The sequence below is a fragment of the Lissotriton vulgaris genome, chromosome 1_1 (assembly GCF_964263255.1).
Source record: "Lissotriton vulgaris chromosome 1_1, aLisVul1.2, whole genome shotgun sequence".
NCBI lineage: Eukaryota > Metazoa > Chordata > Amphibia > Caudata > Salamandridae > Lissotriton > Lissotriton vulgaris.
This window is the reverse complement of record NC_141685.1, coordinates 1,234,370,495-1,234,396,419: the sequence shown is the minus strand read 5'-3', so window position 1 is coordinate 1,234,396,419 and position 25,925 is coordinate 1,234,370,495. Positions and strand designations below refer to the sequence as shown.

The window sequence follows — 25,925 nt, the reverse complement described above, 5'->3', positions numbered from 1 at the left end:
TAGGGCTGGCAGAATTTATAACAAATAACAACCTGGAGATAAACACAACAAAAACAAAAACAATGCTTATCACCAGGCGGCGAACAGCCAGTACAAACATCTACCTGGAGGGAACAAAGCTAGAGGCCGTGTCCAACTTCAAGTACTTGGGCTTCTACTTCGATAATCGACAAAGCCATCAGCAGCAAATGTCGTACATCACTCAGAGATCAAATTCACTCTCATTTGCTTTTAGATCTTTGGCCAAAAAGCTCACGGGGCCATCATATAAACCTTTACTGGCAACAATAAAAGCAAAAGTTCTACCAACCCTCTCATACGGCAGTGTAGGATTGCATGGGAAAGATGCGGATCTGCTTAACAAAATGCAGACAGCCATCTTCAAATCCACCTTCCAAATACAACAGGGAGCCTCACCAGCTCAGACAAGGTTAGAATTTGGAACAGTAAATGAAACAGTGGTAGAAAGTATGCAAGTATTAAGTACTGGTATACACTGAAACAGAACACGTCAGCCTCGGAATTGCACCAAGCACTATGGGAAGAAATTAGATCTGACACTAAATCCCCATACAACCAGTATCTTGAAAACTCCATAACTGAGACTGGAACAAGAAAACTCTGGGAACTAAACCTGCCTTACCCGGCGTTCAAACAGGCTATAAACAAGTCAACAAAATTCCACTCTCTCTTACTTGATAAAGCCACGTTTACCAACAGAAAACACGCATGGATGGTAATATCAAATTACAAAACACTTGTGGCAGCCCCATACTTAACAATTACATTTCCAGCTCACAGAAAACAGAAATTAATGGGACTCCGTTTGGGGAAATTCCCATCGATTATGGACCAACCAACCTGGGTGCATAATGGACCAAAAACCTGCAGACTATGCGGGAGGAGCAACGAGGACTTTAGTCATATTGTCTGCATCTGCTCGAATCTAGCTCAAGCTCGAAGCTCTCTGTTAAAAAAGTCTATGAACGAGCGGGGTATAAGAACGTGCAGATCTGCAATTATGGCAACTTTGAACCCAGCAGACACGCGATTGAACTGCCTATTACTAAAGTTCCTTGCAGCCCACTCCCAAGCGCTAAAACACACCACGGCACCCTGTCAACAAAAGGATAACACAACTGTGGTAGCTCGGGCAGAGAGCTCTCCGGAACATAAAAAAGGAAAACATCAAGAACTTCAGAACTAAGCTAGACAGACTGCATTTTTATTACACTTCATTTGGTTTTAAATAACAAACTCGGTTTTAGACGGAGAGTGTTATAGAATATATTAACAGAGATTGTACATATATGTTAAGAAATTTTAAACACATTAGTCGATTCCTTTAAAATGTATTGTTGTGGTTTTAATTAACTGAAACAATAAAAATCTTTCATTTCAAGACTACAGAAAGCTCTGTGTAACCTGACTATTTCAGATCCAAATCTAGTAATATATGCCTGAGAGTTAATGCACCACCAGCAGCACAAATCAATAAAAATGGATGACCACACACAGCCAATCACAGTAGATTTCAACAGTAGGAATAATTCAGCCACATAACCTTCCAAAGTTGATGATAGAAATAAGTACGAGTTTGGTAATAATATGTTATATATGTTACTCTTAGCACCTAAATGAACTGCAGCTTGAATCTATTAATGAGGGAGAGGATGTGGTGCAGTGACCAGAGCTGCCAGATTCAGGAGCTGGGTATCTGGGTTTGAATCTCGGCGTCAGCTCAACATTCCGTGTATTTCTGTGTAAATCACCTAAGTGGCTCAAGAAACCAAAGATCTTTGGATCAGTCCTGGCTTTGCTGCATAAATTAGGCAACAGTGTCATCGTAAAGATTTTTGGGGCCTTCATTCATTACTACTTTGAAATTTGTAATTTGTTGGCTCACTTACATTACTAGTGGAGTGGGGCCGTCCTCGGAAGAATGAAGAGCTGAGTAGGGAAGAAACATCTGTGTTGTTAAAGGGTCTGCTCTAATACCAGCAGCAGTTGTTTAACCCAATGGACGATGTTACCGCCTATACTAACATAATGGTCCACACTCGACTAGTATGTGATGTCTAAATAAATATTTTTGTTCATTGATTTAGGATCCAGGCATATGTGTTACACTGTGATATCTACAGTCACATAGCAAAATAAACACACATTTTAGATGTAATATCCTTCTTGGTTTGTATCAATATATACATTTTGTATGAAGCAAATCCATTGTCTATATCATGTGAGAAAATCCTCTATAGATACATAAGCAAGTTCTACATTTCTAGCACAATATTTGTTCTGGTTTGCTCCTGCTTTGTGCCATAAATGGTTTGGTAGCTCCTACCTGGATTAAAGACAACAATACCTTTGAGGTATGCATTTCCTTCTGCACGGATGTCCAAGCTCTAAACCTTGCCCATGAAACTCTTTATCCTCTGAATAGCACGCCAAGAGGGGCAAGCGTCCACATTTCATCCTCAGTACCAGATTGATTCAGGAGGATCTGTTTCTGTAAACTAGGTGCTGAAATGTCTGTTGTGTCAAAATCCACCTTCTCCTGAGCAAGACTAAGGACAAAGAGAGGGTGCCAGCACAGTTGCACCAAGAGCTGCCGGTGCCCAAGTGGCAGCAGGTAAAAAGAGGGCCAGTTTTTGATGAGGCCTCTGTCTTCAAGAGCACCTCTGAGGTCTTCTCGAATGTGAGATCCGCGGCCCCAAGACACACTTGGTGGTTCTGGTGGCAGGGGCAGTCCTTCCTCAGAGATCTGTGTTGTTGCTGATGGTATCAGAGGGAAGGAGGTCACCATCTTCCTTCTGACCTTTGCTCCACACTGAGGATTCGCATCAAGATGTTGTCCAGGAGAATAGCCTTGCACTGACACTTGCCGATGTTTCCATGCCTCCCATTGCAAGCTATGTGACTTCTCAAGCTGTTTGCACCCTCTGATCCCTATTCATGGCTTGCTGGAGTTGTGAGCAGCTCTGCCCTCCACCCACCCCTGCATCTGATGCGCCAATCTAGATGCTGCTCCCTTGCTGTTTATGCTAGTAAGCAGCATGTAAGTAGTGTGAAGATGGGCTCCGTCAGGTACTTTGAGTGCTCCTTGGAGGCCAGGGAGCTACAGCTGTAATCCCCTGGGCTCCTAACATTACTCAGCCTGGCAAGAGTTTAATTGTGCATGTTGGGCCAGACAGAGAAAGGCACCAGTCCAACCTGGCAAGCACACTTCACCACAAGGCAGAGCTGAACCATCCATTAATCATAATTCAAGCTCCACACCGACCACGCCCATCACTCACTCTCAAACTCAAATGCTAACTCTGCAATGCTGCTAAATGGAATCCACATGTTTATGGAGCATCAAAATAAACAGTGGGACCACGCCCTAAAGTCCCAATAAAAATACTGCCCCTGTCACTAGTGGATATCTGCAACATCCGGCAAAATGAATCCTCAATAAGAAAAAGCAAATGAGGAAGTCCAAAGCCACTATACAGAGAATGGGAAACACATTCTGGTGAGTAGATTGATAGTTTTGATCCTCCTGCTTATACATGAGGTTGTCTAAGTTAATCAATTAATCCTTATACAAAAGAGGTGTGGTGCAGCGGCCAGGGCGGCTGACTCTGGAACATGGGGCCCACAGTTTGATCCCAGGTCCAGAGGCAGGTTATCCCATCACCTTGTGACTCTGGGCAATAGCTGACGTAATCTTCTTAATGGCCCCTAGGACCGGGACACCTGTCATGAGGTAGCTGGGCGCTTTACAAATGCTGTAATTAATTATTCTAAACTAAGGATCAGGAAACTACTTAAGTCAGAGAAGCAAGAATGGTCTCAGCTTAAAAGAAACCTTGTAGAAATTATCTAAAGAAAGAATATTGTGTAGCAGGAAACCACACAACAGAGATGTAGCAAAGAGGTTTGCACCTCTCAGAATCTAAAGGGAATCTGAATCTAGCTAAAGTGTCATTTCCTTTGAGAATTCAAGGTCAGATGTCTCACTTTTTTTCCATCTTTAACCAATAAAGTTTGGCAACTAGATTTGAGATTTCTATCTTTAGGTCCACACATTACAGTGCTCTTGCATTCTTCCTGCCTTCAGATACAACATCTTCCTTCTTTTGCTCATTAGCGTCCCTTGTTGCCGATACTCCTTTCGAGCCTCACTATCTCTGGTGCACAATGAGCCTTTCCTTAACCATGAGCAGATGCAAGTGCTCTTGCAGAGGAGAGAAAAACATTGCATACAAAACTAACGTTCATGTTGAAGGTTAAATGATAAGAAATCCAAATGCTTGGTGTGGGGGCGGAGTCAAGATGGCAGGTTGAAGCCGCCAGGTGAGACAGGCAGCACGGGTCGGCTCTTCCCGGTACCTTAGGGTAATATCTAAAAAAATCAACGAAGAACTAAAATTCGGTCCGAATTAGTGACACAGTAATGCGAAATAGCTAGTGACTCACCCGGTACTTGAGGCCGGTCAATGCTGGAAGAGGCATTTCGGTGTTTGACGTCCCGGGAAGCCTGGATGGTGAAGCTACGGTTTTCTGACAGCAGGCAGACGGCGTGAGAGAAGAGACCACCCATAGGCGACCGGCTGGAGCAGAGTGGTTGCAGCTGCGGAAAACGCGGAAAGGACGCTGAGCCGATCTCTTTGCTGGCAGCAGCTTTGGATGTGCCCGGTGGGATGACTGGGGGCTCCGGTCATCGGGCGGAGGTAGAGGAAGGAGCCGCCTCTCAGTGGCCGGTCGGACTGACCGGTAATCGACCATGTGGAGTTTTTAGAGCTGAAGCTCCAGGAGAGACGCCTTCAGCCAGTGTGTTCATGGCTGAGCGGGAGGCGGTTACAATTGCAGCTGTGCCATCGTGAGACACTGTGAGGCTCGGAGAAGACAGAGCCGATTTCCCCGATTTCCTCGCTGGCCTCAGCTTTTGGCTTCCAGCTGGTACTTGCAGTCAGCAGGGGGTCAGTAGGGGTCAGCCAGCGTCTGTGAGAGAGATTGCACGGAGAAGAAGGAAAACGCCTTTCACTCGTTAAACTAGAGGAAAAAGGGACAGGCTAGTTCCTCAGATTACTGATTACTGGCGATAGCAACTTGATGGCTGAGCAGACTTGATCACGGCTTGATCACGGTTCAATCACTGCTTGCCCATTATTACTATACATTTTCTTTTTTTTTTTTTGATCAATAACAATAATAATCGCTTTTTACAAAAGTGAGAAGTTTGGGTTTTGAATGCTGCAATTACTGAATCACCTGAGCCGCCTGAGCAAAAGGATACTGCCGGCATTGAAGACAAGAAGAGCTTCTAAAGCTTCTAAAGCTCAAACTCTTTGGTTTAGCTGGACTGGAATAGGAGCTTTGGTGGCACAATTGAGCACAGCCACTGCTAGATCTGAGAGGAGAACGCCGGAAGGACTACGATTGAACGAGAAGGAAACAGACACGGATATGGCGCCTAAGTTGAACACAAGATCTGCACGGACCGGGAAAAACGGAGGGCAAGAGCGAGGACAAGAGAGCTCAGGTACTGTCACTATATCAACTTCTACCTCTAAGAATAACTTCAAAGTAACAGAAAATACAAATAATGGCAAAGGGAAAGTGGCGGCAGCTGCTACAGGATCTACTGAAGGGGGTAAAGGAAGTATGGTGCAGGAACCCAAACATGTAAATAGCCCGGGGGTACTCGATAAGAAAAGCGCTCGAAACATTGAGTCAGAGTCACTTACTAGGGGTGAAGTAACCCATAACGCTTCCCTAAGTTCAACTACCAACAACTCAATGTTAGTATCGAATACGCAGACAGGCCTGACTGAGCATCCAGAACTACCTGTGATTGAGGGCGAGGTTATAGGGGAGAAGAGGTCAGAGGAAAATCTCAGTCAAACGATTAAAACTTTGAACAGAGATGGTGCCTGTGTTGGAAATAAGACAAACTCAGATTGTGAGAGAACAACACCAAGTGGCAGACAATTAGAGAACGTTGAAGAAGTAATTATAGAAAATTTAGAGACTGTCAAAAATATAGGAAATGATTCAACATCTGTTACTCAGCTGGTAATTGACCTTAATGGATCTAATGGTCTACCAGACCAGAATCTAACAAACATACTAATAGATGAAGTTGAGGCAAATGAAGATGGAACTAATCTTGAATATGAAGAGATGTCAGAAGGTGGCGATAGTGAGACAGACATCACCCACAATAGACAGAACTATCTTAAACAAACAGCCTCAAGGAAAACAAAAAGCAAAGCCAGGAATAAACTGAAAAAAGCCCTCAACAAATCATTGACTAAGGATAGTTCCTCTGTATCCAAAACTGCGCCAAAGACTAAAGGTAATGTTGATGACAGTCCGCTTAGAAAATGGATACAAGCTAAAGGGGGTGTAAAGAATATGGCATTGAGGCTTTCTGGAGTTAGCCTTGACGAAGATTTCCATCAGAAGGGAGGCAAGAAAATGTCTTCGGGGCTGGAGAATATTGGCTCTGTAGCAAATGCAAACATAACCATAGATGGAAACACATCGCCAATTGATACAACCCAGAAAGACATGGCTATGGGTACAATAACGGATACGAACCTGCCCTGTCTCACTACCAATTCTTCAGCTGATCTGATCCAAGAGCAAAACCCTAAAAACTCCCAGTCAACTATATTAGAGATAGCTCCCAAACTAATGATGTCAAATGTAGTGGCTGAGAAAGAGGGGGCGGATGATTCCAGGATTGATGCAGTGGAAGTGGTTCAATCTGACATGGAAATAGAAATATCTGAAACCAGTCATATATCATTGTCAGATAATATAGTGTCACCAAGTCTTCACAATATGGAATGTGTTAATTCGCCACTAGATGGAAAGACTCCAGGGGGGACAGCTATGGAAGATCAGCCAAGTTTGACTACTATGGACACGATAATGCAAACGCTTATCGCTCAAAGACAAGAAAGTCAGCAGCATTTTCTGCAACTAAGAGAAGATAATACCAAAATTCAAGCTTTTATGAGTGAGGTATGCGTAAAGTTTGGGGGAGCCACACAAGAAATTGAAGATCTTAAACAACGCGTCGTGGGAATCGAAGAAGGATCTACTCGCTCGGATGAGCTAATTGAACAACATGTCACACGGATATCCAAACTAGAGACTAAGGTTGAAGACATGGAAAATAGAGCGCGCAGGCAGAACCTTAGGCTGTTTGGGGTACCAGAGGGGGCAGAGGGAGCCGACGTCAGGTCATATGTAGTAAAATTATTTCAAAAAGCGTTTAGTGATCTGTCTGACTGGGATTGGGACTCTCAATTGCAGAGAGTACATAGACTTCCTCTGTTCCAAAAGAACAAAAATAATACATTTCCGAGACCTATCCTGATATACTTTGGAAATTTCTTGCTAAAACAAGCTGTGTTATTTAAAGCTAAACCCTATAGCCTGGTTCTTATCGACAACATATCTTTTTTTGTACGGTCAGACCTAAGCAAGGAAACAATGGACAGAAGGTGGGAGCTCAGAAAGTTAATTGACTCCTTCAAAGCTATAAACTGTACAGTTTACCTACAAGAGCCTGCTCGGCTTAAGGTGATCAATAATGGGCGACCTTTCTTCTTTACAGATCAAGAAGAGGCGGTCAAGGCTTTAGAAAAATTTACAGCTGAAAGGCAGAAATAAAAGAGACAGCTGGCAAGGCTATGGAGCTTGTATTTAAAATATCAGATTACGCTGGATCATCAGGGGCACAAAAATGGATTGAAATTATTGGTGGAATGATCTAGATTTATGGTTTCTTGCTATATAATTTTTATTTTGTCACATTTGTTTTGGTCTTTGAAGATTTAACGAATAACTTTGTTTCAAGAAGAGGGTAGAGCCTTTTCCTGTGTTAGCCATCTCACTAGGCTGCCATACCAGCGGCAGCAAGGGATAGAGGGTTACTCCCCCCAAAGGTACTTGGGAGGGAAGGAAAGGTCCGGGGTTGAGGGAGGGAGGGGGAGGGGAAAAAAAGGAGAAAAATGTATTGTAAGGAAGAAAGACGTTGTATACAGAAGGTTATATTGTTACAATAAAGATTTAATGCAGAGGGAAGACAAAGAACTTAGATGTAAGCTATGTCTAAAACAAAATTGTTAATTTGGAATGTTGCTGGCCTTAATAGCAAACAAAAGAGGAGATTGGTCCAAGAAGAACTGGCAATGTATAAACCTCAATTCGCTCTTTTATCTGAAACTCATATCAGCTATCAAGACAGGAAATTACTCTTACAAATGGGGTATGAGCTTGTGGTCTGCTCAACTTTGGGTGCCTCCATTAGGGGAGTGGCAATACTAAAACAAAAAGGAATAGCGATAGAAATTACAAAAACATCATCGGATACACGGGGGAGGTGGGCGATAGCACAAGTCCAGATTGAACACCAGAAGTTTGTTTTATGCTTGGTTTATGGCCCTAATATAGATGACCCCAAGTTATTTGAATACTTAAGTATTGAGTTACTAGAATGGGAGGGAGAAAGATTCGTGATAGGAGACTTTAATTGCGTAATAGATTATAAATTAGATTCTACTGGACACGGCTCTCCGCACAGGATGCGCAAGGTCAGATCTGCGATTCTCAAGCTAGGTAGATTGCATAACCTAAAAGATATATGGCGTCATAAACACCCAAAACTAGCGGAATACACATATTACTCATCGCCCCATAGATCTTGCTCGAGAATCGATATGGTGTGGGCAACTGATCGTATATTGAATAACTGTAAGATTGAACTGTGCCCAAGGGTCTCTTCCGATCACAACCCTATATTACTAGAATTTGAGAATGGTGAGTCAAGACCAGATTCAAGACAATTTACCTTCCCGAGATATTTATTAACTGATTCGGGCTTTGTCACTTCCCTAAAGAAACATATTAAAGAATTTATCGAATTCAATATTAACTCAGCCAAAATCGATATAGTTTGGAACACATGTAAGTGTAGCATAAGGGGGTTTACCCAACAATTTATCTACACACTCAATGCTGAAAAATGTAGGATAACTCAAAAAGCTACTTCAGATATACTATTACTGGAACAGAAACTAGCCGAAGAAACTAAGGCACAAAATGGAAATACCCAGGAGACAAGATTCGAACTATTAAAACTGCAATCTTCTCTTAAAAAGACGATAAGAGACAGATATTGTTCTAAAATACATAAATACAAATTAAACCAATATGAAGGAGGAGACAGAATAGGTAAAATACTCGCATATAAAGTCGCGGATAAAAAGGCGAGAACCGACATCAAAAAAATTAAAGGGTCCGACTTACAAGAATTTGATCAACCAGAACAAATTTTAGGTCAGTTTGTCAATTACTATCAGAGCTTATACACTCCTGATAATACTCCTTCTAGAGCAAGAATCACACAATATCTGGATAAATATATGCCCGCATCAAAAGATACAGTTAAGGAAAAATTGCTACTCCTTAATTCAAAAATAACACAATCTGAAATAAATGCCGCGATCCTGGCCTTACCATCTGGCAAAGCAGCTGGTGAGGATAGTCTGCCCATGGAACTATATAAGGTCTGCGCAGAAGAACTATTACCTTTGTTGGAAAATGTCATTGATTCTATAGATAATTTGGGAAAAGTACCTATATCATGGAAAATAGCCAAAATTGTATTCTTTCTTAAAAAAACAAACCACCGGAAGACTGTGGCTCTTATCGGCCGATTTCACTGCTCAATGCAGATGCTAAGATCTTTTCTAAGATATTAGCAAATCGTTTAGCACCCAATATGCCGGCTTTGGTTAACCCACAACAACATGGTTTTGTGATTGGGCGAGACACCACGGCACATGTAAACACAGCAATCACCGCCTTTGATGTCGCCTCGACTACCCTCACCCCTCTCGGAATGGTAATGTTAGATGCCGAAAAAGCCTTTGACCGAGTGGGGTGGGAATATCTGTGGGAAGCATTAAAGAAGATAGGCATTCAGGGTCAATACCTGAAGTGGGTCCGATCATTATATGACAGCCCGCAGGCTGTAATCAGCTATGGGGGGAGAGAGTCAAGGAGTTTTGTAATAGGGAGGGGTACCAGACAAGGATGTCCCCTGTCTCCCTTACTTTTCGCTCTTTCCTTGGAGCCATTCTTAAAAGCACTAACTAAGCAAGGAAATATTCAACCATTTGTACATGGTGGAGAGAGTTTGAAAATCACTGCATTTGCAGACGATATAGCTATATTTACCCCAGACATAGCAAAAGCTACACCTGAAATAATAAAGGAAGCTATTAGCTACGGTCATGTTTCAGGCTACAAACTAAATGTAGGTAAAACAGGTAATAGCCAATTACAAACCTTTGGTACCTATCCAAGGCTTATGTTCAAGCGCTACGTATTTAGGCATCAAATTAGCACCTAATATTGATAAAATTATAAGACTAAATTATGATCCTCTCTTAAAAGAAACTGCAAAGTCACTTCAAAAATGGCACAAGATCCTGATAAGTCTTTTGGGACGTAATAATCTAGTAAAAATGAAAATTCTGCCGAAGGTGCTATATTTATTTAGATCCATCCCTTTGCAACCCAATAACATTTTCTTCAAAAAACTGGAGGGCATATGTAGCAGTTTCATATGGGCTTACAAAAAAGCGAGAAGGGCTTTGAAATTATTAACACTGTCAACAGAAATGGGCGGATTAACATTTCCTGATTTTAGGTTTTACTTTTTAGCCTATTTTTTTGGTCGTATTAGAAGTTTGCTAAAAAACGAAACTCCATTATTTTTCCACCGTTTTATGTTGGGACTGGATAGTAACCAATTCCTATACCGCTTGCAAGACCCAAACTACTTCAAGCGAGTGAAATTTAAGACAGTCAAACATATTAAGAAAATTTGGGATCAAATAATGACAATTGGGAAAATCACATATCATAACGCAGAGGTTAGAATATGGGATAATCCAGGGTTTCCTGACATTTTCTCTGATGGAGCAGGCTTTTTTTGGAAGAGACAAGGCATTCACATACTAGGGGATTTTTATGGCCAGAATGGTTTTCTAGATTTTGAAGCACTTAAAATTATTTATAGTTTAAGCGACAGTATGTTCTTTAAATATATTCAGATAAGGGACTATTTACTTTCTAAAATGAAAATTACGGAAGCAACTGAATCAGACATACTCAAATGTCTATACTCTAATAAAGTAAAATCATTAATAAGTCTAGGGTATGGATATTTGATACAAGGAAAAAACGAAGACTACACGAAAATAGCTGCCAAATGGTCTCTCCGATTGGGTATGAATATTAATCCTTTACAGATCTCAAACTCTTTACGTCACATAAACTCGATTGTGCAGTCTACTAGTTTGAGATTACAGACGTACAGAACTATCACTCAACTTTATTATACACCGCAGAGGATAGCTAGTTGGGCACGGGGCAATCAAGTCAATAAGAAAACTAAGTGCACGAAATGTGACCATGAAGCGGCGGGCATAGAACATATGCTTTATTCATGTCCAGCGCTCTTGTCATTTTGGAAAGAACTATCTGAAGTTCTAAATAAAAAACAAATCGTCATACCACCACTCTCAGCACAACTGGTTTTATTAGATATCCAAGAAACAAATTGTCCTTATAAAGAATGAATAACTATCATCTTCGCTTGTGCCAGGTTAGTCATCGCTAGATTATGGATATCTAAAGATATCCCAGCTGTCTTTGATTGGTGGCTTCTGATGAAGGAAATCAACTCCATGGAACTGTCATTAGCAAGGCATAGGGGCCTTAAGGCTATACAAAAAAAGGAAAAAATCTGGTTACATTTTTTTGAATCATGATTTAAATGAATTGGAAAGAAAATGAGGCCAGCTTAAATATCTGTATATTATTTAAAAATCTTTATTTCTTTATACAATTATTTTGTCTAAGTTTAGTAATAGTCAGATCTCTGCTTCTAACGTCTTTCTGTATATAAACTGTTTATTTAAATAATACTGTAACTACTCATATACTTTGTTTCTTTGGAAATGTATAACATATGTGTTTTCTTATGTTTGATTCTTTTTGTTCTTCCTTCAATAATAAAAAAATAATAAAAAAAAAAAAAAAGAAATCCAAATGCTTAAGGCCTTTGGCCAACTTAGTGCAGCAAGCATTTCAGTGCACTTTTTTATGCATGATTACAGATACATATCCAGTTACAATATAGATGTAGAGTACTATTCAAATGGATACACATGTATAAGAATGAATAATATTCAAACCACCCATTTGTGATATATATGAGAACTGCAATTGTTTGTTACTGTAAAGGAAAACCTTAATATACACAAACATATAAATGCAGAGATTACACAGTAAATACACTTTCTGTATCTGTTCAAGTGCAGTACATCTCATTAATAATGTTACAGTATGCAAATACATGAGGCCATACGTAAACCTTGATGTGGCCTAGTCAAACATGAAAGGGTGGAGCCAAACTTGCACTGCTCCACATCATTAAACTTCAATATTCAGGAATGACATCCTTGAAAATAAATGATGCAACTAGCCTAAATATTCAGGCATGTAAAGTGACTTCATGTAAAACCAACAAAAGATTTGACATCAATCCTCCCTTCCTGCCCCCTTCAGTCAGGAACCAACTTTCACAGCTGTGTTTTTAGGTATATTTTACATGTCCCTGTATTGCTGGTGATAAATGGTCTGTGCCTCCAGGTAAGACTGCTTCTACTTAGTTGCACAAGATAATACATGCATGCTAGAAACAGCTCCTCCCTGTGGCTAGGAGTGTATTCCCCCTGGTGGTCAGGATCAGCGTGCTGCTCAGCGTGGCCTTGTGACTCAATATTGGCCCCGGGAATGCATGAAGGATCTCCCCCAATGCAGTGGACTCCTGTCAGTAAGGGCAAAAAAGGTGGCAGGTGCAGGGGAACCTCTGGGACCCGGTGTCACTTCATCTGCTACACAATAGTAACTCCAACCCGATTATGGAATTAGCGTATTTACATTTTTTGATTTTCAAATGTAGTTAGATGCTGAAGGGAAGGGTGCGTCATAGAGGGGAAGGTAGTTAACAGGCTTTATCCTGAATAAGTTCGGCAAAAACTACTACAACTTTTGCGTATGAGGTGCATTTTCAAACAGAAAAATGAAGAAAGTGCAAAGTGAATTGTTTGCTAGGACTTTGGGGAACTGATTTTGTTTGTAATATATAATAATAATAATCATTATTGTTATTATTATTATTATTATTATTAGTAATAGTAGTAGAAGGATTGGTATTATTATTATTATATTATTTATTGCACTAACCTCTATTTATGTCCCATATTGGTTCTCAAATTCCAGTTGTGTTAGAGGATTTTCTGGCATGTGGTACATTCATGTAATCCTGGTACTTCTCCCCTCGTTGTGCCTTCGGTCAAAAGAGGAAACTGCTTAGGGGACATAATGACACAAGCGGTTTTACACAGCATGCACTGCCACAGATAATGATAAAAGTCCTGTCGCGTGTAACAAGTGTCTCTGTTGTCCATGTGCATTGCTGACATGGCATGGACTACAAAAGACTGAAAGACTTAGTTGGCCTCCCAAGACTCTCTAGCGAAATCCTCATGATACAGGATTTTTTCTGTATAGTGTGCTTTCAGCTTATGGGCTACCTTACTCTTGTGCAGTTCTCACTAATCCATAGGAACTGCACGTTTGTTTGGACAACATTAATTTTGGGTGCGGTGCCTAGACTGATTCAGGGCATCCCGCAGGATATGTTGGCCTATAGATCCCACTGTAAGCTCCCCTTACCAACCAAGGGGCAAATTGATTCTGGCAACCACTGAACATGACAACCCTGACCCCTCAGGGAACCTGGAAACAGATCAGAACCTTTGGCTCAGTCTCTCATGCTTATTTGTACTCAGAGAAATATACAGAATACACAGTGAGACATTTTCAATATATTTAATGAAGCAACGTACCTCTTGTAAAGAATGCATGTGCTGTGATAATCAGTAGAGAGAAGCAGAAGAAAGTTATTACAAGAACCATAAGAGTAAATAATCTATTGTGATGTTCATTATTTATAGAAGAAAGCAGCTTTGTACATTGTTGATTAGCAATGCTGTAATATATAGATAGCTCTATTGCCCCATGGATGATGATAGAACAGCCTTTATACATAGTGAATAAAGAGGCTTTGGACATGATGTTCGAGGCATTGTGATAATATTGTGCGAAGCTAGATGTGTAAACAAAGTAGTTTCAGAGAAACAAATCCAAAAATTGTTGTGCATGCAAATATGTGCAGAAGATCACCGCGGAAATGTTATTGTGAAGAATGGGACAATGTAAAAAATGAGCAGCTTTGCTATATGGGCCTACCCAAGGAAACCAGGGAACACAAAAACCCACTCCTCATCCTAAGAGTTGATATATACGAGCTATCTAAAAAGCCAACAGGCCATAAGGAAAGAAAAGTTAAAAAGGTTAAAAGACCACACTTAAAAGTATCTAAAAGCAAGCTTACCTTTATAATCTTCATATAGAAAGCCTCAAAGTAATTATACTATTTGAAATCCCAGGCACTCAAAAAGCCATGGTGTTGAGAAAAAGCAAAAAGCTGTACATCCATTTTAATTTTGTTATAAAAAAACAGGCTACGGTGAGTCAGGCTGAGGGTTGCAAGGGGGAAAACATGGCGGCCGCCGGTTAAGGCAGGTCGCGTCTCTTCTATGGAGCTCCAGCCAGCCCTGTGAAACGCGGTGAATATCGGCATGTAACCAGCGCGATTAGCATTTCCCCTGAAATGACTGCCTTTGACCTTACTTCACCGAAGCCAACGCTTTTTATTTTGAAACGCGGTGAATATCGGCATGTATCGGCGCGATTAGCATTTCCCCTGAAAGGACTGTCTTTGACCTTACTTCGCCGAAAACCTATGTTTTTTTTCCCATTGCTTAACAAAATACCTCGGTTGCTGGCGTCAAAATGCCCGAGGCACCTCTGTGACAGGAGCTGAGGCAGGAGCCACTCGTTGTAAAGCAGCGGAGCTCCGTGAGAGGAGCTCCATGAGAGGCGGAGGCGGTCTCTAACGCTACCCGCCTACATTTCTCTGTTACCGGGCTGCCGGTTACTTGCCGGTATGTAAACGCGCGGTTTGTAAACGCGCTGTCGTTTCACCTTTCGGTGCTTGCTTGCCTGCATAACACTTGCTGTCAGTGCTCGGTCCGTGGCACTTCTGAAACAGGAGCCAAAGCAGGCGTCGTTCTGAGTGAAGCGGAGCAAGCGGAGTAAGCGGAGTAAGCAGCATTGTAGTACTACGAGGCACAGGAGGTACAGGAGGTTGCTACCTTCAATTGTTTGGTTTCCTGACTTTTTTCACGGAGGAAAATACAGTTTGCTGGTGTGTGGATGTGTGGTGTTAAGATCCCGCCTTTTGCTACACTTTCCCGGTGGGCAGAGGCAGCCGTGGTGCTTCGAAGGAGCCGCAGAGCGGCTGCTAGAGGTGATCTCAGCAGCCTTTTTACATCAGTAAAGTGCCCTAATACTGATACAATTAAAGGAGCTCAACCAGATACCCTCAACGTGAGCAAACCCAGAGGACTCGTTGCCTTAAACCTAAAACAAAGTCAAAGAAAAGGATAGGGACAGAACCAGAGGAGGAAGGAGCAGGAAAATTATTCGTCCATGCACTACCATCAAGTAAGGAGGTTGGGAAGGGATGTGTGTACATTAAAGGGAGTAAGGTCGGTGAAGGGGATCAGTCTTTAGAAAGAGTGGTTGACAAACCTAACACTCTCACTGATACCTTTTCTAAGTTGGGTCTCAGTCCTGGTAATGCTAAGGAGGGAGCTAAGGAGGGAACTAAGGACGTCGCAGACGAATCAGAATCCGGCTCTAAAGAGAGTATTCGGGGCCCTTCTATATTTGTGTTTTCCGGCGTACACATTGGTAAATCCGCCACTACAGTAACTGCGGCCATAACCCCCCGGTCCGCTGGGCAAAAAGGTCCCAAAGATTCAAAAATTGGCACTAAATTAAGATCTAAAAACACTAAAGGTAGTGCAGCAAGGCTTACCCCCTCACTTAGATCTTATTTTAAGGTGTTGCCTAAAGTTCTAGAAATCCACAGCGGTCCATTAGAGGACAATAATAAGATGGGCAATATAGATGACACCCAAGGTTCTGTCCCGGGGGAGGCGGTGGAAGTGGAGGGAGAAGTAGACTCAGGTGCTGCCCAGAATACTCCGGAAGAAGCTGGGCTTCTAGCCGCTCAGGATAAGGATAAGGCAGGTGAGACCTTTGAGATGAAGGAGAAGATTTCACTGGAGGATTTACTTCATGAAATTAAAAATGGGTTCGCTGAATCAAAACGTAACCAGCTGGAGATAAAAGCAGCGTTTGATGCCTTGGACAAGAGGGTAGATCTTCTCTCCGAGAGGACAGATACTCTTGAAAGCACAGTAACTGATCTAAAAGCTAAATTAGATTCTGCCAATGAAAAGATTTACTACTTAAGGCGAGATGGGAATGCAACAAAAGAGAGAGTGGAATCTTTGGAGAACTACTCAAGGAGAAACAACATTAGAATTCTAAAAGTTCCAGAGGGAAAAGAGGGGAGTGAAATGAAAAAAATTGTAGCTGCCCTGCTTAAAGAGTCCTTAAATCTGGAGGAATCCGTGGAAGAGATAGAAAAGGATATTCAGCGAGCTCACAGAGATCCCTTCCGCTTAAAACAGGGGAGGTCTAAACCTAGGAAAATTCTAGTTAATTTTCTGACCTATTCGATAAAAGAGAAGATTTTGAATTTAGCTCTAAAGTCCACTGCTTTAAAAGCTTCAGATTTATCTTATGTTGTCAGATCTGACTTATCGAAATCTACTCTTGATAGACAATGGGAGTTAGGCCAGAAAATGGAGAAGTTTAGGGCTTTGGGAGCAACTGTCCAAATGAGGTTCCCCGCTTTTTTGAGGGTCATGTATAATAACAAAATGCATAACATTCACTCTCCATTGGAGGCAGACGAACTATTGACATCTATTAATGATCATCAGCAGGGTAACATCTAACGATGGTTCTTAGGTTAAAACAGACATGACACATTGAGTCACTGAGTTAAAATATAATGACAAGAAAAGAGGTGAAGGGTACAGGGGGTATAAGGACGGAGAATAGGGGAAGGAAAAAGGAGAGGAAAAAAAATAAAATAAATAAATAAATAAAAAATAAAAAACAAAGGAAAAAAAAAGGGAAAAAAGAAGAGGGAAACTTAATAAAAAAAAAATAATAAAAAAGGGAAAAATAAGGAAAAGGAGGAAAAAATAAATAAATAATATGCACATAAATAAGGGTATTTTCATCGAGGGTGTCTATAAAGGAAAAAGATATATGTATATTTGAAGTTAAAATATATATATAACACCTAAATAGGGAAAACGGATCAGAACAATAATCCCGTTATGTGGGAAGGTGTGCGACAAACACCTAAACTTAAATATCTCTAGTATTATTACTTTATATAATTATGATGGCTTTTCCCTAGAAAGAATTAAGGCATGCCGGGTTATATTCAATCATGTAACTGACCTGGGCATATGGAACTCCATAGAGAGGCAAATCTGGCAGCAATAGCCAGATTAATTAAAGGGGGGTTTTCCAGGGTGGGGGAGGGGTAAAACCATAAAATATCCTCACTGTTCAGGCACAGTTTCAAACACACTACTTCCATTAACTATACTTTTACTCATATTCCACTCAATCCTCACTGGGAGACGCAATACTTCATTGAGCTGGAGTAGTGGGAGGGGTTCGGACACTGGATGATGGGATTAAAATTTCTGTCCTGGAATGTCAATGGCCTGCGTGTTAAGAGTAGGAGATATAGAATATTGCAATATCTGAGGGACTCTCCGGCGCAGGTCATTGTCATCCAGGAAACACATCTTCTCCAGCACGAAGTGAAGGAAATGTTGAGTAAAATCAGATGGGTAGATTGTTATATTTGCACTAACCATAATGCGAATATTCGAGGTATATTAATCATCTTCAAAAAGCAAATTAAAGCCCAGATTCTTGCATATGAGGAGGACCTAAGTGGGAGATGGCTATTCGCCAGAGTCAGTCTAGATAATAGTACATACAATTTAGTTGGTTATTACGGTCACAATCAGGATGACCCCTCATATTTGATCAAAATCCAGAACCAGTTATTATCAACACAAGGTCCAATAATTTGGATGGGAGATTTTAACCTGGTACTCAACCCAAATCTGGATAAATCCCCTAATTGAAGGGCATTAACTTTCAAAAAATCCAGGCAGATATTGGGGGACGTTATGTCGAAACTCGGATTGGCAGATCCATGGAGGGAGAGAGCTGGTAAGGTACTTGGTGTATCATACCACAACTACAAATACAATCACAAATCAAGGATTGATTACGCCTTGTTCAGTTATTCATTAAGAGACCACCTTAAGGACTTAACGTATTTGCCTTTACACTTATTGAACCATTCCGCTATATCCTTTTGTTTGCAATCGGTCCAGCAACCCTCTCAGGCCTTGTGGTCATTTGACCGCACTATTCTTTTAGAAGAAGAAGAAACAGACCTTCTCATCCATGAAACAAAACTTTTCATGGATACAAATATTAATTCCACCCAGCTAAATACAGTATGGGAGGCCTATAAAGCTTATTTGAGAGGCTATATAACCAATAGGGCCTCTTATCGAGGGAAAATCTACAGAGCTAAGATCAACAGTATTGAAAGGGACATTGCATTATTAGATCAACATATTGGCTCCGGAATCGGAACTAATATGGAACAAGAACAGCGTAAGGGTTTAAAAGAGAAGCTAGAAAACATACTTCAGGAAAGGGTCACCCTAAAATGGGAAGTAAGTAAACTTTCCAATTTTGAATATGGTGAGTCCGCAGGTAAGGTCCTCGCTTGGAAAATTAAATCGGACCAGGCAAAAAAATATATAAAACATATTAAGGTAGATGGTGAGGCAAGTGAAAGATCATCTGTTAAAGATATTGGGGAAGCATTTCTGGAATTTTTTCAGGAAATATACAAGGAAGAAATATTGGAGGACCCCATCTCAAATTTTAGATGGTTGGAAAAGATTACTCTTCCCACTCTCAGCTCTGAACAAAGAGATCGTCTTGATAGGCCCATTTCAGAGGAAGAAGTGAGGGAAAGCATCAATAAGGTGAAGAGGGGCAAGGCAACTGGCCCGGATGGCCTTCTCGGCGAACTATTACGGGTCGTAGCTCCAGAAATAGTTTTGGTGCTGACAAGACTTTTGATGACATTCTAATAAATGGCGTGGCTCCCCCCAAATCTTGGGGAGAGGCGATTATTGTCCTGATTCCGAAACCTGGGAAAGACCCAGCTAAATGTGGCTCATATAGGCCAATTTCACTTCTAAATAGTGACTATAAGATTTTTGCGGCTGTGCTGGCAAACAGACTTGGACGTGAGGTTGGGTCAATTATTCACACTGACCAAAAGGGTTTTATAAAGGGTAGACAACTCTCGGACCTTACATACGACTTGATTGGGGCAGTGGATATTGCCTCTACGTTTTCCCTTCCCTTGGCCGTTATGACCCTTGACGCTACCAAAGCATTTGACCGTGTAAATTGGGCGTATTTAGCAGAAACTATGAAGAAATTCGCATTTTGTCCAAATTTTCGGAGATCAATTGGACTCCTATATCAAAACACTAGTGCAAGTATCATGGTGAATGGTGTGTGCACTCAGCCCTTCCTGATCACTAGGGGGGCAAGACAGGGGTGCCCCCTTGTCCCCCTTACTATTTAATTTATACATTGAGCCACTTGCACAATCTTTTAGGGACGACTCAAGAATTTCTTCATTTAAATTCGGTGGGTGGGAAAAGAAAGTCGGGCTATATGCCGACGATATTGTAATATACACCAGCGATCCAGCTAATGCTTTCCCCATAGTGGTCGAAAAAGCCAAAGAATTTGGAGGTATTTCTGGCTACGACATCAACGCCGATAAGACCGAGCTGATGACATGGAATATTGCCAATCCGGGTGTAGGGGTGACGCCTTCAACTCACTCAATACGTTATCTTGGAGTCAAAATTACACAAGATATTGACGCATTAACAAAATCAAACCTAGACCTGGTCGCCGAAGAGTGTAGGGCCCTTTTAAGATCCTGGGTAGGTCTTAGACTATCAATTTATGGGAGGGTCAACATTGTAAAGATGTCCATCCTTCCGAAATTGACCTTTATCTTTAACACAATTCCAATTGCATTTGACTCTAAACAACTTCTTAAGTGCCAACAAGAAACAAACTCTTTCATATGGGGTTACAAAGCCACAAGGTTGGCTTGGAAAAAATTGAGGAGGAGGAGGGAAAAAGGTGGATTGGCCCTCCCAGATCTACAGTATTATTCCTGGGCGTTTCAGCTTTCCCATTCAAGAATGCTTCTGAAGACACCAGACCTCTCCTCAAATGGGAAGTTATATAAAGCTATGTTGGTAGGGGCAAACCACCCATTGGATGGGTTTCTTTTCAAATTCGGAGAACAAAAGTTTTTCAAGAAGGTGAGGTTGAAGACTCTATTAACGCAATTGAAGACATGGGTACAAATTAAGAGCAGAGTGGGGTTGGCGTATTATTCTAATCACGCACCAATTTGGGACTCTCCCGGGCTTCCACCATGCCTACAGGATTCTCTGGCCACTCCCCTAATAACAGCTGGGCTTTCTAGATGGGGTGACTTACTTGGAGGAGGTATTCTGATATCGTGGGAAGACCTTAGGGAAAAAGTAGGGTTGACATTGTCAAGATTCAAGTACTTACAAATCGGCAGTTGGGCCAGAGAATTAATCAGGAAAGTCCCTAATATCGGGAGAACTAGTCCTCTAGAACAACAGCTAATCGAAAAACAGATAGGAGGCAAAGTGGTGGCTTGTTGGTATTGGTCTATACATGAGGAGATAGATGGGGATTTTCACCTGCCAAAACAGCTATGGAGGAGAGAAATTGCGGCAATAGAAGAGGACAGTTGGACAGAATCTTTCACCCTTTTATATAAATTGGTAAAACCCGCTTGGCTTAGACGAAACCATCTGTTCACCCTACATCGGGCATATCTCACTCCCTTACGTCTATCCAAATTTCAAGAGGGGAGATGTTGTAACAAATGCCAACTGCCCTCAGCATCTGACATCCATATGTTCTGGGATTGCCCCCAGTTAGCTACTTTCTGGGCAGAGATTAAAGTTACTTTGGACTCAATTATCAAATCCGACATCTCCTTATCTGTATCACTTGTCATCCTTGGGGTAGACCAGAACATAACTGGGACAGCACGATCCTTTCTGTTTTACGCCATTCTGCTGGCAAGACGGCAGATATGCATGCATTGGGTAGACACCACCCCTCCCACCCACTCAGCATGGTTAAACTCATTATATGAAACCTCAAAGGTAGATCTGAAAAGATCATGCAGAGCCCAGAATCTCACATTTTGGAAGCTTTTGACAGAGTGGAAATGAGGTCCTTTTTGGGCCCCCCCCCCCAATATCCGATGATTAAGCCCACTCACTCAATAGTTCAGTATGGTGGTCTGCCCAGATTTCGACATATATATACTGAATATTTCGGCACGAAGTTGCTTGGAGACATCGTCATAAGATGTATGGTTGTTCCTATCAACTCATAAAATTCTCTGTCTACTTGTGAAGCGGCTCAATCTTCAGGGCCTTGCTCTTAGAGGCAGTGAGATGGTTGGTCGGTTCCTTCCGCATCTAAGGGACGTGTGTCGGGCAGATGAGGATAAAAGAAAAAAAAACAGGCTAAATGGCTTGCACTACACATAAAAGCTAATTGCATATGTGTTCTGAGTGGTAGACAAAACATTACTGTTGCCCACAACCACAGGCAATGGTCCCAGAGGCGCACCTCGAAGCAGGTTTATGGAGCAAAGGTGATTACACCCAGTTCCCACAGCAGCCACTCAGGGAAAGACTGCATCCTGTAAGTGTATCATCGAGCAGTCTCCATTTCTCTAGGAACCAACGCATCCTAGGATGGCTTAAAGAATGCATTCATCAGTAATCAAATATTGTTTTGTATTGTAGCATACTTGTATAGCGCAGCCTGTCACCACCAAGGGCATCCTGGCGCTTTTGACCCATGATCCAGCGGAAAACAGTAGCTCAACCTATCCTGGGAAAGAGATGGGTTTTCAAAGCCTTTCTGAAGGCTAGAAGATCTTCAAGGCTTCTCAAGGATATTGGCAGAGAGTTCCAAAGTTTGGCCACCGCTGGTAACAACAGTACCCATGGGCCTTCAAGGGGTCCATCAGTACTTCAATTTCCAGTGGCGCACCCAATTGTGATTCTAGGCATAGATCCAAAAGGCATTTGTGCCAACCAGGCCTTAAGGAAAAAAATCAATGCTCATTCAGTTCTCAAAGCTGAGGTGTGCCAAAGCAGTGCACCATGCGCTCATAGCATTACAGCACAAGCACTGCTGTCTCCCTTTCCGGGTTGAACTGGGAGGTCCATTGCGGAGAATATAAATTATAATCAGGATTCCTGCCACAAGCAACAGGACAGGTGGGAGCCCTCCAAAATCTCTTCCCTATATGGAGTGTGTAAACGATGGAATAACTCCAAAAATCGTCTGAAAGGTTCTAACCAGTCCAGAGGTGATACATTTAAAAAGTGCCCTATTCCCTTTGTATCAGACATAATAAACATACGGTGAACCAACTCCCTAAAATGCAGTGGGAAGTTAGTGTGGTGTAGTGTCTGTATATTAGCTGAGGACCCTGCAACCTGGAGATCAAGTTTCTCTCTGGCTGAAGTTCAGGCCACATCTTTTTGAAAAAGCAAGGCTTTCATTTCATTTCATTGCATCTTTATTTCGACAATTATTGTCATAAAAGGATTCACATAATAAACATTAAAAAGATTGATACAATGCATGTGAAACAATGATAAAAGACGAGAAAGTGCAAATGCAAATACATGGAAATCGGGTAAAAATGTCCAAATATTCCTCCATTTCAATATAGAGTTTGAATGCGATCACCAAAGCATCTTTAAAACTGTGGACGCCAAGTCTAAATTCAGGTAGTAATTACATACATCCTTCTTTTGTTCCACATATGTTGTTACAGCACAAACAATCAAAGTGGAAAGGTCCGTTTAAGTATTCTATAGGCTTGTATAGAGTACGTGAACCCAGATTTTTAAACAGAGGAATAATCCATGTCCTCCTCGATTTTTTATAGACAGGACAAAAGAACAAAACATGCAATTCGTTTTCCTGCTCTGAGGTACAGCCAGGGCAATTTTTTGGGGAGGACGGACACCACTTGCTCATAAAGGCTCTGATGGGAAGGGTGCTGTATCTCCATTGTAAATACAACTTTCTCAGAACAACAGGACTAATATCATCTAAAAACAACTCAAAATGATAAAAATCTTTGATCAGTAAAAAGTACCAGATAGGGTGCCGATTTGTGCATTCTGTGTGGATGCAACTAATTTGCTCTGATAGTACAATTTGGCCAGATGTTTACGAGGGACCCTAGTACTAGCTATCTCCGGATCAGATCACATTAGCGACAGACCTAGTCTCCCAAATTCCTCTCTCACGTACTTTAACCAGGGCAAATTCACCGCATTCGGGAGCCTTCAAATTTCAGAAAGCTCTTTCCTATAATTCTTGAGCTCAGAGGTGGTCCAGAGCCTCCACCAGAATATTAGCGGTTTGAGGCCCAGTTCCTCGTCTATAGGTCTGAGGCCCAAATCGAGCCTCAGCGCCATTAGGGGTGTACTAGGTGGAAGAGCCACCAGCTGTCTTAGGAATTTGTTGTCTGCGACGACAATCTCGGGTCTACACTGGTGACCCCAGAGTTCACCGCCGTAGATTACTGCTCCCCTTGCCTGTAATTTATATATTTCAAGAGGTGGGCTAATTGGTTTGACAGAGGATTTATTTGAGAGCTTAAAGATCCCCCCGCTATTTGGACTAGTTTAAGTTGGGATTTTATTTGATGTGGGGCCCAAGTCATAGTTTCGTTTAAAGTGAGCCCCAAGTACTCGAAGGTCTGAACTCTTTCTAGACAAACTCCCCCTATCATCGGGTTTGGCCGTGTTGTTGCTGGTGGATTAAAAACCATACATTTTGTTTTAAGGGTGTTTATTTTTAAACCCCGTTCAAGATAAAATGTCCCAAAACCATCCAGCACTCGTTGAATACCCGTGGGGGATTTAGAAAGAAGTAAGGTATCATCTGCGAAAATAATCGCAGGAACCCGAGAGCCATCCAGCTTTGGAGCATCACTGTTTGATACCTCATTCAGGTATGTGATTAACCCGTTGACATAGAGGCAAAACAGGGTAGGTGCCAAGGCACAGCCCTGTCTGACCCCTCTGCCAACGGGGAATCTAGCTGACAAAGCCCCATTTTTCCCACACCTGACCTGTGCAAAATTCTCCCTTTGGAGTTGAATTATCGTATTCAAGAGAGGGGTAGGTATGCCCAATTCTAGAAGCACAGTCCATAACTTCCCACGTGGGACCAGATCGAAAGCCGCACGGAGGTCCACAAAAACATTGTATAGTGACCCACCCTCAATCTTAACGGTTTTCCAGAATAGCAGGGTCAGGCGAAAAATCTGATCCGTAGTTGATAAATGTATTCTGAACCCTGCTTGATAAGGGCTTAAGATGGAGAACTCCTCCATCCATTCCAAAAGGCGGTCTAAAATCAGCCTCCTGAAGATCTTTTGCAGCACATCAATGAGGCTGATGGGCCTGTAGTTGGCTGGGAGGAGAGGAGAGCCCTTCTTGAAAATAGGAACTATCTCAGCTCCCAGCCAAGTACTGGGTACCACCATACCCCTCTGGATTGCATTAAATAAGACCGTTACATAAGAGGCCCAGACCATGGGTTCGCGCTTGAAGAGGTCGCCTGGGAGTTTATCCAACCCCGTCGCTTTACCGGCTGCAAGCTTAGAAATTGCAGCGCGGACTTCTCCCTCAGTAAACTGAACCTCATTAATTTGGGCAGTAGAATTAATCAGTAATCCCCCTTGTTCCATATCGCGATCAAAATTCTCCTCTCCATAGAGAGTACGAAAATGATCTTCCCACACATTCGTAGCGATATTTGGTGCAACTGCCAATACTGGATCAGCCGTCCCTGTATTAACAATTCGTCAACATTTTCGAGCATCTCTTATTTTAAGGGGAGATGTTAAGTGGGCCCAATTGTCATTGTCCCATTCAACTTTAGCATGATGTATTACCTGCTTTTATTCTAATCTTCTTTCTTTTATTAGTGCCTTATTATTGTTTAGCTTCAGAACCAGGAGCAGTTCTGTTTTCGCCTTTCTACAGGCAGTGTTATGCCATGTAGGTCTATTGCCCTCTCTTTTCCCTTCTGACCCTGGGGGGTTTAGGACCTCTGCTAGAGTGATGATTAGTTCCAGGTTGAGATCCCCAAGTTTTTGGAGTATTTCCGGCGCGAGGGATGCAGCGAGATTAAAACACCAACAGCTTCCAATACCGGAATTGTCCGAGCATAAAGCTCTGCCACTAGCTTTGGGTGTGTAACAAGTTTTTCCCATCCCTGCGCCTATTGTTGGAAAAGAATGCCTGAGTATTTGGGTCGATATCTGACTTGCAGAGATCCTTGGGGATACCCAGGGATAGAAAATCCAAGATCAGCGCATTATGATCGCTTTCACCCCTGGTTTCTACCCTAAAATCAAGGACCTTATGCCAAGCCCAACTTTCAACAAAAATATAATCCAAGCGTGACTCATGGCCAGGCTTATTAAAAGTGCATTTTGAGGGGATATCTGATTTTACCCGACCATTGCAGGCCCTAATTGAATGATT

At 41.9% G+C, this 25,925-nt stretch overlaps 1 long non-coding RNA gene and 1 pseudogene across 1 annotated transcript in view; one reads left to right on the top strand and one right to left on the bottom strand.

Annotated features, from left to right (window-relative positions):
* The window catches only part of LOC147748921 (uncharacterized), a 233,122-nt gene that overhangs the window by 134,019 nt on the left and 73,178 nt on the right, over positions 1–25,925 (top strand). The gene's annotated exons all lie outside the window — the stretch shown is intronic.
* Positions 2,277–4,776, bottom strand: LOC147748922 (nuclear receptor subfamily 0 group B member 2-like; annotated as a pseudogene).